Consider the following 17,906-nt stretch of genomic DNA (forward strand, 5'->3'; position numbering starts at 1 on the left):
CCAAATCTTAATATAATTTGCTATATTTAAACTAGCGATATATTAAGATAACGTTTAAAAATTATTAATATAACAATTTTTAAATAAATAACAAGGTTTTATTTAGTATTTTTTTATATTTTAAACAATAAAATATAAAAATTGAGTAAACTTTATTATATTTTATTGAAATTTATATAAATATGTCGATTAGTAATTAATTAAAATTAATTTTTACCAGTTTAAATATATATTATTCTGTGAATATTCCACGAAAAAATTAAATAATTTTAATAAAAAATTAAGAATATTTCTTGAAGAAAAAGCGTGCGTTTATAATTTATTTATTAAATATATTAAATTACGGTAATTAAGATCAAATTAAATATTAATTAAGTAGTTAATTAGCAATATTTTATTAATAAAATAGCACGATGTATATATTTAATATAGGAAAAATTTAATTTCGTATGCGTCAACGAAGAACTTGTGTAGGCCTATATTCTATATCGATTTTTTTTATTTATTTCATTAATAAATAGAAAAATTAAATAACAAAAAAAATAATATCAAAAATATTACATTTAATACGTAAACAACTTTTTTCTCCTAAAAATCAAGGCTGAAAGAGGAAAAAAGCGAGGGAACAAGCCCACGTCTTTCAATAAGAACTAAGAACGTATTTGTCTCGAGACTTTATTACGGAAGTTTTGTTGTTTAAATGTGTCACATGTTTTTGAAGTATTCGTATATAAGCGTGAGCATATAATTAAAAATAGTACGAGTATAAATATTAAGTAAGAAGTGTAAGCTTGGTTATAAGTAAATTAATAAAGTAATAAGCAGAGGAAGAGGAGACATTCCTTAACAAGGAGCTTATCTTTGCGATAAGATGTCGATAAAAAGTTTTAAACTAACGTTGTTAAAACTTGAAAAAAGCTTATCTCAATTAAATAAATTATTATTTTGATATCTGTCAGTTTAAAAGATGTAAAAACATCATTTTAGATTTATTTACCTATTTTTTTAAATATTAATTTCTATGAAAATTTCCAAATTGCGCACCTACGCATTCCCACTGTGGTCTGTCCTTCGTTAATCTCGAGAACTGAGTTAGATAGACGAAAATCGAGATCACATGTGGAAAGCTCTATAAATTCTAAATTATTTACTCAAAAAAGTTTACTTTACATTGAGGAAAACAAGATTTTAGAAAATATATATATCAGGGAGGGGCAAGCAAAAGTTCAGTGGCAGCCGAAATGTATGTTTTGCAAAATGCATGGGAGCCGCGGGTCTGTACTTTTTTATTCTATACCGCAGTTCTGTACCGCCATTTTATTATATAATATAAATATAATATAAAACAAATATTGAATTTTTTAATAAACATATTTTGATAAAATTGTGAAAATAATAATAAAAAACAGAAATTAACACTTTCAGCAAGAGCCGCATTTGCCCATGTCCGATATGTTACCGGCCAAACCCGATTTCGGGCCAAACTAGTTTGTCCTAGGCCGAACTGATTTAGAATTATTATTCACGTATATTAATGGTTAAAATAAAATTAAAAGGCAATCAATTAGATGAACAATATTTATCCAAATATAGTCTACTTAATTATGAAAAACGGGGTTAATGTTACCCTAGGTATCGAAGATGGCGGCTCGTCTCCGATCCTAGCAATCGGAAGACAGGGAACAGTGGGGATGCACGTTCTAACCCAACCTAACCTATTCTAATTATTATGGTAATTTATTAGAATAAGTTAGGTTAGGTTAGAACGTGCGTCCCCACTGTTTCTTCTGTTTGCTGGAATCATAGACGAGCCACCATCTTCGATACCTAGGGTAACATTAACCAAAAACGGTATTGACTAGAAGTGACACAAAACTGTAAAATAAAAATAAGCTAATCAGTACTTATCAGTTTGTATTTTTTAAATTAAGCCATGCACTTTTAAAGGTAATTAACTTTCGGAAATATTTTCAAAAATTCAAACGAAATAATAAAAAGAACTTTTAGAGTCAAACTAACATTAAAAATGAACTTATTTGTGCTTCTTAACGTAACATAAAATATTTTATCTTTTATTTATTTTTACAGGATGTACTGTGGTGGCATTTCGAATTACACAAAATCATTTTTTTTACACTGGCACCTATTTATAGTACATAAATCAGTTCGGCCTAGGACAAACTAGTTTGACCTGACACGCGTAGGACAAACTAGTTTGGCCCGAAATCGGGTTTGGCCGGTAACGTATATACAGCAAAACCTGTCTATGGCGACCACCCACGGTTCCTTCAAAAATTGGTCGTCCAATACAGATGGTGCCGTAATACCGCATTTCCGTACATATTTTGCGCACTTTTTAGCCATTTGCACTAAGCAAAACTCGAAGTGGGCAAAAATAAGCGAATTTTTTCAACGATAGAGCTATATTGGTATTGTATTTTATTCCTATCGGATAACTCGATTAACAGGAATCGTCGTGATTTTATGACAGATTTAAACATTAATACAATACTCGCGTTTTCTCGATTATAGTGCACACTTTTTTCTCCGACTTAATTCAACTCGGTTCCTTTCGCTCGCTCCTCAGTTACGTGTATTACGTCATCGACATACGAGCGCGTCGTATCTCTCCATCACTTTGGTTTTGGTTTTCGTTAGTTTCATCTTATTTAACTTCAAAAATGCTGTATTTGTTTAATATTTCATATTTTCTTATTACAGTAATTAATAATAAAGCGACTTTATTGTTTTTTCTCATAATAGGATTTCATTACATTCCGCGATTGTCCAATGACAATGGCGGAATCGAAAGAGGAAGGTTGCCTGTAAAACTGATTTTTGCGTTAATGCGTTTATTGTTTTTGAATATTTTGCGCGCGAAAATTACTTGGATATTCTTTTTCTAAAAATATCGTGGAAGTAAGGTAGGTTGGTACAGAAACTATTTATCGCGCGTGTACTGTGTATGAGCTTCAAAATAAATAAATAAATTTTATCAGCCGATTAATTGTATCGTGTACAATAATTTATACCCCTAAGGAAAATACTGTAGGTCCACGGTAAAATAAATTTCGTTTTCCCACAGTTCCTTAATTGCCCTTGTGATAAACCACTTTCACTTTCTCTGATAACTTTAACACCATCTTCTAACGACAGCACTTTGCATTTCTTTCGTTTTTCGGGCAATTTCGAACAAACTGAAATGAATTTCCTTTGTTGCTAGACTAATTCATTAATACCTGCACCTAATTTCAAGGGCGGGGGAGTGGGTTCCAACAAGAGTTTAGACTAATTCATTATATTAGTAGGGGGAAACGTTGTTCGGATGGGTTCGAACGATAGTTTAGACCGGATATATTCGCGGAAATGGTCGCTTATTACAGTTGTTGTATGTCGTTTCGGACCAAAAATCGATGTCCGCGGTCGCGTTACGCGGGGGTCGTTTAATACGGGTAACTTATACTAAGACTCTACGTATAAACTATTCGTGCCAGAAATTTTTGCCCATTTTGACAGGTGTCGAATGCGGGTGGTCGCCTAAGCAGTTTTTCGCTGTGATTGTTTTTGTACAAATGATAATGATGTAGTAGTGTTAATTTATTATCATAATAATATGTTATTCGCCATACAACCAAGCAAAAAAGTAATAAAACTTTCTGAACAACTATATATATTGACAAAATAATGGAGTACTTAAAAACAAAACGTAACCCAGCAGATATATTTACGAGAATCTTATCTAAAATTGCACTTAGAAGAAATTTAGAATTATTAAAAAAGTGAATAAAAAGGGGGAGTTATCCACCACTAACAATATTTTTGATATCCTGCAGTTTTATCGTTTCACTCGCATGCAGGTGTTGTATGTGTTGTGTGACCTGATATCCATCATTGTCCAAGTCATTGTCGGGTAAACATCTAAGTAAAATATAATCAATTTTATCATTGTTTTGAACCAACTATACTTAAACAATTCATTTTTTGTTTTAAATTTTACAAGAAAGAGAATTTTCGTTTTTGAGTTTTGTTATTCGCTTTCTGTATTTATCCTTTTTTTATTCATTATATTATAATAATCAATATTTTATTTGCATTAAGGCTAAGCTTTGTTACAGGGGGTTATTTTTCCAGTAATTTATTAGTATACATTTGTTACATGACAATCGTTCGATGTACACTTTCTTAAAGATCACAAGTAACATTACAATAATCGTGTAGTAGTACATTTTGTCATTAGTTTACTTTTAAATATTTTACTTTAAGTAATCTAATTAGTAAACGATATTTTATTTCTATTAATTTTTCATATATTTTTTAATTCTTTAGCGATTTGATTAAAAAAACCATTAATTCTATACATTTGATTTAACGTAAGATTGTTTAGTTTAGTTCTAAAGTCTTGATTTTGTTTTGTAGATATTAGTTCTTTAATTTCATATTTTTGATGGTATTTATTTAGTCCTTTAGACACTCTGTTAGTAGATGGTTCAAAGAATAGTCACTTGAGTTGCACCAATAACACTGTCTTTGGTAAAATCCAAATAAGTATTATTAATAAACAATGAATATTTATTGAGTCTTAATTGGATTAATAATCTTTTTATATTCATGCCGATATTAGCGGTTATGATATTCGAAGTAGACGGGATATTTAGAATGTTGATGTACAGTACCAAGGATGGTATGCCAAATGGTTTAATAAGTTTTGATCGATTATTACTGATTGAGAAAATGCTGATTCGATCATTAATGAGTAGCCATATTGCCAATCCGTTTCTGAATTATCAAATAACACTGGACAACAACAAAAAAATGTTTTTTAATGTTTTCTTTATTTCATGAGTGAAATCTTACTAATTTTGGGGTGAGAAAATTGAATACGACAAAGAAAAATATTTATTAACTCTAGTTTCTGTGGTATACAATAGGTGATTTTAACAGCATAAGAGAAAACGATACATTTTAATACATATGCTAACAACATTGAAAGTGCTTTTGAATTTTTTTTAAAATTACAGTAACATTCTAAATTAATAGAAGAATACCTGGCAGGTGGTTCGGTGTGAAGAGAATCATCTGGTGAGTTCATGAGATCGTTTTCTTTTGGCTTGCGTCTTGTGAGTTCTGGTGTATCCCTACACACAGACCAGCAGTAATCCGCAAGCATTGCTTCATTCCAATGGCTCTGATATCTTTGTTCCAATATAGAAATATCCTGGCGGAACTTTCCCCATGTTAATCACTGACAGCTCCGCAACTAGGAGGAAAAAAGTCTAGGTGGGAATGGAGAAAATGGATTTTGAGGAACATGTTGCATCCGAGTTGATAATGTTTTTCCAGAAGTATTGTCACCAACTGAGCGTAGTTATCGTCTCTTTTGTTGCCTAAGAATCCACGAATAACTCCGTTTAAGGCTTCCCAAGCTTCCTTTTCTTTTAAAATTTATTTTGTATACTAGTACTTTCTATATATTAACAGGACTTATTATACTGGAAATTATGGATGCGGATATTTAGTCTTACAGATCAAAAATAATGTTCTTTATTTAGTTCAACAGGTGAACTAAATAAAAAACATTATTTAGTTCACCTGTTGAACTAAATAAAGAACATTATTTTTGATCTGTAAGACTAAATATCCGCATCCATAATTTCCAGTATAATAAGTCCTGTTAATATATAGAAAGTACTAGTATACAAAATAAATTTTAAATAGAGTTAAAAAGGACACAAAGGCATAATAATTATTCCTTTTCTTTTCCCTCCAAAACTTGGTCAAACGCGGGATCCTTTACAAGTTTTTGAATTTGTGGCCCAACAAAAATACCTTCCTTAACTTTTGCATCACTCAATCTAAGAAATTTGTCTCTTAAATACTTAAATGCCTGTCCTTTTTGGTTCATACCTTTGACAAAAGTTTTCATTAAACCCAGCTTGATATGAAGGGGTGGAAGAAGAACATCTTTTGGGTCCACGAGAGGCTCGGCAACGATATTTTTCTCGATAGAGTTTCTTGCCGGCCAGTCCGCTTGAATGTAATGTGATTTCCTATCCCTACTGTCCTACATACATAAAAAGCAACAGTATTTAGTGTACCCTAGTTGCATTCCTAAGAGTACAGCGATGACTTTTAGATCGCCACATATTTTCCACTTGTGCTCAGCATAATTGATTGAGTCAAGCAGGGCTGTCATGTTTGCATAAGTCTCCGCCATGTGAACAGCATGACCAACAGGAATAGAAGGAAGACGGTTGCTTAGAGGAATCTATGAATAGCCTCCATTCACTTGGAACATGGTTCAAATTCAAACATTTCCTCAAGCCATTAACGTTGCAGCAAACAACCAGACTGTTTTTCTTCTGAAAAAAAAGGAAGCAGATCCCTCTGACGTTCTCTGTACTGTGAGACCCCGACATCACGTTGGAGAAGATTCCATTGCTGTAGTCTTGACCCTAGAAGTTCCGCCTTCTGCTTTGACAAGTCTAGGTCTCGAATGAGATCGCTCAATTCCACTTGACTCAGTCTGTGCGGTGTGTCATCTTTTACCTCAAAATCAGGGTCGCGAGATGTGGAAGGCTTGTAGGGTTCTTCGTCTTCCACACTGTCTTCATTTTCTACTTCAAGCTCATAATGTTTAGGTGGAGTAGGAACTGGTAAACTATCTGAATGTGGAATAGGTCGAATAGCAGATGGAAGAATTGGGTATTGAACCGTTCCTTTTTTCTTCTTTGACAATCCTGCCTTTATAGGTGGAGTCAAGCAGAAATAGCAGTCATCTGTGTGGTTTGTAGGCTCCCGCCAAACCATAGGCAGAGCAAAAGATGTAGATCGTTTTTTATTTTTCAGCCATTCTCGTAGTATAACTGAACAAGAGTTGCAAAATATATGTGGAGCCCATGACTTATCCCGGTCCCCTACCTTCATATCAAGTTAATGGTGATAGGCAGTCTTCAGGAGAGGCGTCAGATTTCATTTCTGTGACGAAAATGTTATTTCACCACAAATGTAACAAAAATTGTTCACTATATGAACACATTTTCGTGGCATTTTGGTATAACCAGTATAATATTACACTTCAAAAGCACTCCAAAACCAGAAATTTGACTCGACCAAGCAAGAGCACTACTAAGAGCGAGATATTCTACAATTGTTCAAAGAAAAAGTCATAAAATCTATTTACAGTGTAGTGACATTTTTCCTCCGACAGTGTAATAAATGTATACACGCCGTGAAGTCAAAAACTTGATAATCGCAACCGGATGTTCTGTTCTTTATAAATGTTTTTATATGTATAATAATTTTATCCAAAAATAAATGAAATATCTTATATCAGAAATATATATATTCCATAGTAGAGTGTAGTTTTATTATATGCTGATCCGAGGAGTTTTACAGGAAAAACGCCAACGAAAATTTGAAACAATTGAAGATGCACTATTTTGTAATGAAACATTTTTTTACAAATTTTACTATAAAATCTTTCTCGTATATTTTGTATTATTTAGATTACGTCAATCATTTTAAATTATAATTTAAAATGAATAAAAGTTTTAAATCTTTCGCGAACCATATTTCAGCTCTCGCGGACCACTGGTTGGGAACCGCTGCTCCAAAGCAAGCGCTAATCGGTCATTTTTATAGTGATTTTTGAATTCAGCAGATGAAAATACATAAGAATATGCTAATTTTGAGCCCGAAATAAAATCATTGTTGTCCAGTGTAATCCGTTTGATACACCAAAAGATTGTAATAATTTATTAAATTTATATTGCCATAGATTTTTATTGTTATCTTCGTTAGTATTTTTTAATCTATAATAAAATTTAACCAGTCTCTTTAAATAAAACGGATATAGTTGGAATCTATTTGTTTCGGCTGGAATTGCGTATCCTGGAACAGTTCTTTCTATTTCATATTGTTTTCGTAAGTAAATAACGCGGAATTTTTCTAAATCGTATAATAAATCTTGTGCCCGTATAGGGCTTGCATAGTATATTGAAGGGATAATCAGAAGGTTAAATAGTTTCATCTGTAGCTTTATATTCGTAATTTTTGAAGTTGGGCATAAATAAATAACATTATCTATTAACGTATTAATTTCTGTAGATAGATTCTTCGAGTGCGATTGAAAATTGCGATTCCAGTTGAATGATGTGGCTAAATATTTTATTTCATTTACTATGGTAAGAGATTGATTATTTAAATAGAATGATTTTTCTTGTTTTGGAAGTTTAACATTATTTCTAAATATAATGACTTTTGATTTAGAGATATTGATCGTTAAAAGCAGAGAATTCAGATAATTGTTTATTATATTTATTTTGTGTTGCCAGGCGATTTTTGTTGGTGCAAGTAGTACTAGATCGCCCGCATATATATATATATAGTGGTAAATTCTTCCAGAAATTTGAATTTCTTCAGTATCGAGTAGAAATAGTTTATCCATATCACTTACATGAAAATTAAATAAATATGGCGATAGCGGTTCTCCTTGTAGTAACCCTCGGTTTATGTTTAATTCTGGGAATAATTGGTTACCGTGAATAATGTTAATTCTGTATATTGAAAATAATTTCGCAATTGAATCTGAGAATGTTTTCCAGAGCCACAGATTTTCAATTTATTTATCAAAGTTGGGACATGAACCGAATCGAAAGCTTTTGATATATCGATGAAAGCTGAATATATTTTTCTGTTTTTTTTTTTAAGTAAATTTGTATTATTGATAATAAGAAGAATAAGGCCATTTTAGTTCCTTTCGCTTTTATAAATGCGAATTGAAATTTTGAGTTAAGTCGCGCAGTCCACGGTTGAAACTGTAGTGCCAGTATAGAAGTTAAGCATTCTCGTAATCTTGGTAATAACGCTATAGGTCCATAGTTTCCGGGATCTTTTCTGTCTCCTTTTTTATAGATCATTAGCGGTTTCACTGTATTAAAAGATTCCGGAAAGTTTGCAGAGTTGTAGAATGAATTGAATAGTTCAAGCATTACCCGTTTTCCTAATGGTGGTAGTAATTTGAAGAATTTAACTGTAATTAGATCAATACCCGGTGAAGATTTTGTTTTCATTTTGTTGATTGATGCCTCCAATTCGTCGTAGGTAATTACCGGATTTAAAATTTCATTTTCCAGATTAAGCGACTCTATATTAGTTACAGTAGTTATAGCAGTTATTCTTTTATAATAGAGTGACCGGGTTAAAAAGTCAATTTGCGATTGATTCTCAGTATCCTGTTTACGTAGTTTTCGTACTGTTGAGCTAAACAGAGTATTATCTTTATTTAACATTAACTGATGTTGTATATTTTTAAAATATTTTATTTTCTTGGATTTTAACAAATTATGGTACATTGTTTGAAGTTTCTTGTAGTTTGTAAGATTTGTTTCGTTTGACATATTCCTAAACTGCTTTAAGGTTTTGTTTTTCTAGAGATATAACGAGTAAAGTCATACCAAGGTTTCTTAAACTTATTGGTTTTTATATTAACGGATTTTTTTATTAGATTTTCCAATTGGGAATATATCGCTAGTCCATTTCCCGGTATAATTTTAGGCAAATTTTTAATTTTTTCACTAATTTGCACTTGAAAATTCAGATAGTCATAATTTATTTTTTGATAAGGTTGAACTTCTATTATTTACTTGGATATTTGCCACTTCAAAGACAAAGACAGTCTTGACTGGAAAATGATCAGATAGGTGGCAATTTAGTACTTGAATTCATACACATAAATCAGACAGCAATTCGTAACATATCGTTAGGTCTATTACCGAACTCGCAATATTAGCAACACAAATGAATTCGGATGGATAATCATTTTTTATTCTTCCGTTTAAAATTATTAATTGCGATTGTTGAGTATTTTTTATTAATTGAAGTCCCAATCTGTTGCGCTTTTTGTTTTTTGATTCTCGGTTAAAGTCAATTAGATTATTCGGGCCTTTGTATTCTGTATCTATTATCTGCGCAATCCTGGAGTTAAAGTCACTAAATAGCAATACGTATGGAGAGATAACTAACGTAAACTAACGTAACTATAATTGACTTTTTGTATAAGTATTTCGTATCAGTATTATCGATTTGCGACAAGATTAAAGTATAATTATTTGCTTTTTGGATAAATTTTACAGTACCCATGTTTTTTCTTATCGTTAGACAAAGGCCCCCATAAGGTCGCCCTGGTCCTACTGGTTTCTGTGCATCGGAAGATATAGTTGTATATTCCATCCTATTTTTAATAATTACATTAACTGGTTTCAGTTATACCCAAGAGATCGGTATTATATAGTAATTGTGAAAACTCCTGACTTTTTATTTTATGGATTAAGCCTTGGCAATTCCAGTTCGTGATATTTAGGCCTAATTTAAGATTGTTTGAAACTTTACTATATTGATTATTTTCACTTTCTTCTTCGGGATTATGTTATTGGGTTTTTCTGTAGAGAATAAAACAAAAAATCATCAGCGTATACTAACTGATTCTGAATATAACTATATGTAATTTTTTGACGATTTATTATCAAATAGTCGTCACGCAGTTTTACCGGTAATTGCGATCCTTGTTTCTTAAAATCTATGTAATGTGGTAAAAGTTTTTTCTTCTTTTGCGGGAATCTTTATTTAAATCGGCTGACATCTTGCCAATTTCCTAGCGTCTTGTCGTACTTCGACTTATTAAAGGTTGCAAGGATTCTATTTCTGGTTAATGTTATCTATGATAGCGTGGGACACACGTTATAACCTAACCTAACCGACGGCCGGATGGCCGAGCGGTAAAGGTGGCAGCCTACCGCTCTGGGGGACCCGGGATCGAATCCGAACGGGTCGAATAATCCCCAGGAATTTTTCGGGAGGTGGTCCGTTCGGATATGTCGGGCCCCGTCCCTCACCACCCGGTCGCCCCATTGTGGGCCTGGCCGAACCCATAATGGGCCTACTAAAAGAGGCCCTCTTAGTGCCCACAGGGCGGAAAGAGTTAAAAAAAAAACCTAACCTAACCTATTCTAATAAATTACCATAATTATTGCCAACCAAATTATTAGAATAGGGGTAATTTATCAGAATAGGTTAGGTTAGGTTATAACGTGCGTCCCCACTGTTTCCTTGCTGGAATCAGACGAGCCGCCATCTTGGAACCAAAGGTAACATTAACCGGTCTTCCTCTCTTTATGAGAGTTTTCTGTAAGGGACCAGGATTCGGTTCTATTCCAGCAATTAGTAACAATAATATAATAAGCTTAACACCATTTATATTATTCTAAAATAATTTAATATTCTTCATCTCTCGAAAAATTAGACAAACTTTCGAACTGGAGAAAAATTCACGCCAGCAGTTGTGACGACAGAGCGCTCCCCATTATTCATTATATTATTATATAATTCAGTTTTGTTAACTTTTCCGAAATCTGCATTAATATTAATTAATTTATACTTGAAAAAGGCTTTAGAAAAGTGAGACAGTGCCCGTGCCAATCAAAAACGTGAGCGCCTGCTCTCTCTTAAAACCATAAAAATATATGTATTCAATATTAAATTGAATAAAACTAAGTATAGGTAGATTTTTCTACCTTTACTTAGTTTTATTCGATTAGTTTCTACTTGCCAGACAAAAAAAATTTAACTTATACCACTTTCATATCATGTATTTTAACATAAATAACTAAATTTTGGAGTCCTTTGTGCTCGGGGCCTGGCCAAATGAATTTGAGTCTAATTCTTAAGAGAGATATTGTAAATTTTAATTAAATTCACTTGTAAGAATATATTATTAACTATTAATTACAAGTATTCTTATATATAAAATTTTAAAAATTTAATTTTCGAAATTATTTTATATTTTTCTTTCTTTTTTTCTGGTTTGGATTAGTTCTTAGTTACTTTCTTCATAAAATATTATTTTTAAGAAATGTTTTATAAGATTATAAATGAAATTCGATCGATAAATAAATTATAACACACAAAAGAAACAATTTACGTTTCTTTTATAATTATTATTCATAAAAACCACTGTAAACTGTCTAAATTCAAATACGACATAATGGAAGCGTGTTATAATAAATATAAGTCAATATCATGAAATCTTTTAAAAAGTATTTAAAAAATAAGTATTGAAGACTCGTTTGGATTCGTTTAGTTTGATTTAATAAGAAAAGGCACCCGGCAACACGAGGTCGTCTGCCAAGAGGATCCTCTGGGAGGACTTTCTATAAAAAACTAGGTCCTGGTTACGTGTTAGACATGTGAAAAAAGCCCAAAAATCTCTTGAGATCTGGCAGGCCCCAAAGTCGAGACCATCTATCAGTGTTTAGTGGCTTTTGTCCATTAGGTTATATGGGATAACTCCGGATGCGAATAAAATATAAAAATGATAATAATTTCACTTTCTGATATTGAATTTTACTAAAATTAAACACGTTTCATTATGTAAAGGTGTTCGTTTAGTGAGCTAAATTTATTTTCATTTGACGAGTCATGTTTATAAAGTTGATTATACGTAATGATATATACGCAGATACACATCATGTACAAAACTACTGAAATCGTGTTCGGAAATCTCAAAATGTACAGTACTAGATATACGAGTCAAATAGAGATACCAACGTATAATGAATATATTATCTCATTTTTCTCATGTATAGTGCACTTTTTACGATTTTATTCTTTCTACACTAAGTGTAAAATAATGGAAGATCGTTTGAGGTACTGTATTGATTACACTAAAGTCGTTACATGCCAATCGATGTATAAGGATCAGAAAAAAACCATAAAAATTTCGAAACAAACTAATCAGAATGTATTCTGAACGATAAGATTTCAGAAGAATCGATTATTTATCATTCAATGTAGTAAACCATTCTTCAGGTTCAATGGCTAAAACGTGCATAGCAATGTTTACAACGATGCATCTGGTAGAAAAAAGTTTACATATCATTAAGCGTAATTAAGGAATATTTTATTATTACGTAGACCTATAATTAGCAGAATTATTAATAAAAAAATCCAGCAGCGAGTTGAGGCAAACGAAGTTAAAATTGCGTGTAGCATCATCTATTGTGAGATTTTATTTAAAAACTTTTATATTATTAATTATGATAAAATGGCGAAATACTTAATTTTGGTTTTATTTTAAAAAAGAAGCAATTTATAAATGTCAATAACGAGTAAAATTTTCATTAAGTTCGATCTTACTCGAGATATGACATATAAATTTTCTCTATCTCTCCATCCCTTCGACCTCCAACCACCAAAATTTAATAGCCTCAATTGTCCTAATACACAAATCTTCCTGAAAAGTTTCAGAAAATTTTGACAAAAAGCACAGGAATTATTAAGCTTCAAAGTGGGTGAACAAAATCGTACTCCCCTCCCATATACACACACAGTATACAGAGTTGAATCAATTTCTGTATTATATTCAAACATTTAAAGGAATTTATAACTATTAAATCTCAAAAACAACTTAGAGAGTGGGTACTTATAGACGATACAAATGCGTAAAAGTAAAAAGAACGAAAAATTACTCAAGAATTTTGCTACAGAAAAGAATTTTACTACAGAATTTATCAATATATTCTTATATAGCACTCTTAAAGCGCATATTTAATAATAGAATCTTCTGTGAGATAAAGTGCACAACATTCCAAAAATAATACAGCAATAAGAAAAAATACGAAGCGAAATCATTTCTAATAGCTGAACATTTTGATGAATATTGAAGTTTCTTCAGCCATAGACCTGAAAATCTTGTTTAAAATCTAAAATTATATTTTAAGGCAATTTATTTGTAGTGTATATAAACTTTGTATTACAAAAAAGTTAATTTTTGTGGTCCTTAATATGCAATAGTTTGCTACGACTACGACTCTGCAAGCTAATTACTCGTATATACATAACGCAATATTATTGAATTTATTCTGTAATTTTAATTGTGTAAACTTTAATTCATGACTTAATTAAAGGTTTGCACTCTGTGCCACGAACTTAAAACAAACCGCTTTGAAATTGTAATATTTATTATAAATTGCGTATTGTAATCACGAAGAGCCGAAGATATCAAATTTGTAATTACAATACAGGTATACCTCGACTATAAAATTGGTCGGTAATTGGTTCCAGGAGAGGCGACGTAAGTCGAAAAACGACGTAAATCGAATTTACTTGTATAGTTACGACGTAAGTCGTAGTTTCGATTTACGTCGTAACTAAACGCCAATAATGGAGGAAACGCCAATAATGAGCACTTAAAGACCGCTAAATACGACGACAACACAGATGTTTTCGTGTTTCGTTCTCTAGGATTTATGATGATTATATTAACATTTACTGTAAATGTACATATTTTAATATGATTTTATGTGCTTTCAACGCTTTTCTAGTCATATTACGACTTCAATGTTTATGGCGGACGGATTTAAAGTCGAATAAACTGACTTAAACTTGATTTTTATTTTTCATATACTTTTTTGACAAACGACGTAACTCGAGAGGGACGTAAGTCGAGGTATACCTGTACTACTGAAATTCTATCTACAAGTTTTTTATATTACACACTCAAATTACTGTTAATAATAGTTCTTTACTAAGGTTTCGTATCCAGTGGCGGATCATCGCACAGGAGCAAGAAGCGCCAGCTTGGGGCCTCCTATTATCAGGATTTTCAAAAGTTATCAAAAAGAGATACATTCTACAAACCCGAGGCACCCTACCATCTTCGTATACACATTTAAAGATTTATTTTTAAGGAAACATTGATTGATTAGCGTTGTTTTATTAAGTAATAAATTTATTTGATAGCATTACTTAGTAGTTAGAACAAGGGGCCTCAAAACTAGATTGCGCTTTGTGTCCTCCAAGTGCTCGATCTCTCAAAAACACTTGCCAAGTATTAAGTTTCATGATATTCTTAAATAGTGCTTAAACAATTTAATTAAAACATAAACAAGGTATTAAAGTATCAGATATTTAAAAGTTACTTGCATTTAGTATTTGTAAATTATTATTTTTATTGCAATTATTTTGAATTAATAAGTTGCAAATTGCATTACAATTAAAAGAATATTCTTAACACAAACCGAAATGATTAAATATGAAAATGGTTTCATTTAAGCTAAAATATCAGTTTCATTACGATACAGTTTTCTATTAATTATTATTAGAACTGTTTCTATGTATTAATTGTTCTCGTTATATAAACAAATGCAATCTTTTATTCCTTCATTTGGATGGTGAGGAATGGTCTTCATTATAATTCGTAGTACATACATGCAAAACAATACTCAATTAATAATTTTATTTCGGTCTCATCTTTCAGTTTACCACTTACAAATGAACAATTATTAATTATACGATCAGCAAAATTTTGCACGAATCAAAATTATGGCTACGTTTGCACTATTTAACTTGTCTTTCACGAACTCCCTAGACTATTACAACAAACTCTTAGATTAAAAAAACGATTAGATATCGGGTGCATGATATACACCAAATTAAATCAGAAAGGGTGCTTAATTTACAAAATTCAAGTCGAAAACAGTATAATGTTGTAGTTTAGGCAATTCATTCGGTAGAAGAGATAAACTGAAAACGAAGTATTTTACGAATACAGTAGATTCCGCTTTACGACTGAGTAATTTACAATTCCTCCTCGCGCCACATTTAGCATTAGGTTACCATTATGTTAAAATGTACTTTCGGGAACGTGATTTCGAAAGGCTCTTGTCATCATGCTTAATTAGTACCTTTTTGCCTCGAGGCGGCACACTTTTCGAAAAATCACTTATTTTAGCGCATTAAATTTAATAAATTTCGGGAAAATATTTTACAAAATTTTTATCTTTTAAAGTCTTTACCGAGATAACTAATTCTAAATATAAAGTTTTTACGCATTACTACTTCACAATAAATAACAGATAACATCGCAGGTCGATTTAGAAAATTAGAAAGGAAACAACTATCTGGCATATCCATATAATTATCAGAACGGACATTAAAACTAAGTTAAGAACTGCTGCTCTAAAGGAAAGTTTACAGGGTCCCAACTTGTTATCTGAGAACCTTTTGCAGAGGATGGCATAAACAAAAATTCAGGATTAGAAAAAATTAGCCTATAACTTTTAACTATTCATTAATACAAAATAACATATATTATTGTATCATAAATGGCTTTTTTAAATATTTTGGTAAGTGCGGGGTGATTGAAAAGTCACAGAATTTGAAAAAATTAATATCTGGCAGTAAGATGATGCGGTTTTCACAGAAACGCTTTGAAAAAAGCCAGATTTATTAGGTGTAATACAAATACAAATTTTAGTACCAAAATAGTTACATTTCTTGCCGTAAGTGGCGCTGTAAAAACAAATCACTTGTAAATTTGTTAAAGAAAGAATGTCCGAAGCTTAACAACTTCATAAATTCAAACGCCATCTATGGCAACAAATGTAACTACTTTGAAAGCTAAAATTTCTATTACACATAAAAAATCCCGTTTCTGTTGAAACCGCATCATCTTACCGTAAACAGTTTGCGAGTTATTAATTTTTTCAATTTCTCTGACTTCTAAATCACCCTGTATATTTCAATATAATTGATTTCCTTTGTAATCCTACATACGAATTAAAAAATATTATTTAGGGAAGAGGTTCATGGGCATAGGCATAAGGTCCTCTTCCACAAGAGTCCATGGCATTACGAGTTCAAATCTTTGCTTTAGAGGCTTTTATAAGAAGTTTAAAATGATCTCGAAATGTTTCTTTAGAAGTAAAGAAGCCTCTAAACAAGGCCACAGCCAACTCGGTGTTTTAGGTTAGGTTAGGTTAAGTTCCTGATGCGCAATACGGTTTTCACTTTTTAAAAGTAAAAAGACAATTGCTTAAAAGTAAATTTTCGTAAAATAAATATGTTTATTTTCAGTAAATTAAATATTTACATTTAAAATTATTGGAAAAAGAGTTTTTAGAAGGAGAACTTAAGAACAAACATCGTATTGAGGTTTATTTTTTCTTTAAAATAAACATCACATTTTTATAATAATTTATACGTATTACTCCGATGCCCGTCACAAAATCTAAAAAAAGCAGTATAATGGCACGATAATGGTATGGTTAGCAAAATTCTTTTAAGTGAATTGCAAATAAAAAACGTTTTAAGACGAAATTTTTAAAAATTCATTTACTACAAGACCTAAGTTAAATTATAAATTATTTATTTTTATATCCAATAAATGATTAAAATTCGCACTATTTTGAGATGTCTAACGCAATATCCCAGTAGAAAATTCGATAAAATTCATAATTTAAAGAGAACATTTTTCATTATATTTAAAATAAAGGGAATTGTCATTTGTATATTTATAAACAAACAAATTTTTATTGTTTAAGACATTTTGGAAAGGAAATTTCTATCATCAAAAGATTTCTTTAAGGAGTTTTTTACTATTAAACTTTATGAAATTGTATATAGGCCTATACAGGTTGTAACAGAAAAGTGTGTAGGAAAACACCAACAGCGAGGTAATTTGAGAGGTTGTACGGGAGTTAAGCATTGGCTTCTAGACTCACTCGCTCACACCAACTGTTTTATTGAGAGCTTCTCACCGAAAAAATAAATGATTCAATGAAAAGAGGACCTATAGTTTATCACAAGAAAAACCCGAAATCGCCGAAAAAATCAAATATTTTTCGTGTCACGTCGAACGTCGACAAAATAAAATGACGTGAGAAAGAAACGTCTTAAACGCCATACGACTCTTTTTTTAAAAAAAGCTTATAAGAAATAATTATTAATTACTTTATCATTGTTAAAATTTGTTAATGTATAAATTAAATAACTGCAAATAATAAATAAAGATATTATTATTTTTAACAATTTATGTAAACAATATTAATAATGCAAAAATACTCCATGGA

At 31.2% G+C, this 17,906-nt stretch overlaps 1 protein-coding gene across 1 annotated transcript in view; it reads right to left on the bottom strand.

Annotated features, from left to right (window-relative positions):
- The window catches only part of LOC136968617 (suppressor of lurcher protein 1-like), a 64,763-nt gene that overhangs the window by 10,015 nt on the left and 36,842 nt on the right, over nucleotides 1-17,906 (bottom strand). The window lies entirely within an intron of this gene.

Source organism: Centruroides vittatus, unplaced genomic scaffold, assembly GCF_030686945.1.
Source record: "Centruroides vittatus isolate TY-2023 unplaced genomic scaffold, ASM3068694v2 contig_150, whole genome shotgun sequence".
Lineage (NCBI taxonomy): Eukaryota > Metazoa > Arthropoda > Arachnida > Scorpiones > Buthidae > Centruroides > Centruroides vittatus.